Below are 898 nucleotides of genomic sequence, written 5' to 3'. Positions count from 1 at the left end.
CTAAAATATAACAAGCCAATATGTTGAACAATCCAGCAGAACTAGATGCATGTAAAAGCAAGATCAAGACAAATTTATTTTATCTCTTCCTTTTTGCTATCTTATGCTGCCAACTACTGGAAATAAACTCTATGCATGTAACAAGAGAAGTTAATAGTAGCAATGTGATTTTTCCAAATTCTGTTCTATATAGGTTCTTAACTCATTCATTGCCATTGTATCTCAGCACTTCCAGCAGTGCATTAAGTGATGTGACTCACATCTGTCACTAGCATGGGCCAAATCATCCTCTCTATCTCCATGGATGGAAAAGAAGAAAAACTTCACAGAAACTCATTCTATCTATGCATCTGGTTTAGAGTTTTATTACCACAGTATCTGAGCACCTTGCACATAAAGTCGATAGCAGTTGCAATGTCATAGTGGCCTACGGCCATACCGGACCAAACGCCCCCGGTCCTGTCCAATCTCGGAAGGTAAACCGTCCTGGGCCTGGCTAGTACTTGGATGGGTGACCGCCTGGGAATCCCAGGTGCTGTAGGCACTGAGTTAGTTGGGGTTGGTCCTGCTTTGAGCAGGGGGTTGGACTAGATGACCTCCTGACGTCTCTTCCAACCCTAACGTTCTATGATTCTATGAGTGGATTTCATGGAGTCTCTGGCATATCTTCCTTTTCGAGGTAAAGTTCTGCTTAGGGCAAGGTGTTTGCTTTTGATGTTTAACTCATTTTTTTTTTTTCTGTAGAGGTTTATTGAGGAAAAGTGGGTGTTAGTGTTGTGAGTGTCATTCTTATGGCTGGAAAGCCTCCCACTCTGAATTATGCAACCCACCCACTGAGGTGGGTCAGGGACAGCCCATGGCAGTGTTGCTCTGAAAGGGAGCATAGGCCAGAAGGCAG

The 898-nt window shown here is 43.7% G+C and overlaps 1 pseudogene; it reads left to right on the top strand.

The window, feature by feature from the left end:
• The first annotated feature begins 425 nt into the window (after positions 1-425).
• LOC112117669 lies at positions 426-544 on the top strand (annotated as a pseudogene).
• Positions 545-898: the final 354 nt, after the last annotated feature.

The sequence above is a fragment of the Terrapene carolina genome, unplaced genomic scaffold (genome assembly GCF_002925995.2).
Source record: "Terrapene carolina triunguis isolate 2854851 unplaced genomic scaffold, T_m_triunguis-2.0 Scaffold139, whole genome shotgun sequence".
In the NCBI taxonomy this organism is placed as follows: Eukaryota; Metazoa; Chordata; order Testudines; family Emydidae; genus Terrapene; species Terrapene triunguis.
Note: the sequence above shows the minus strand (reverse complement) of the source record. Positions and strands in the feature narration are given on the sequence as shown.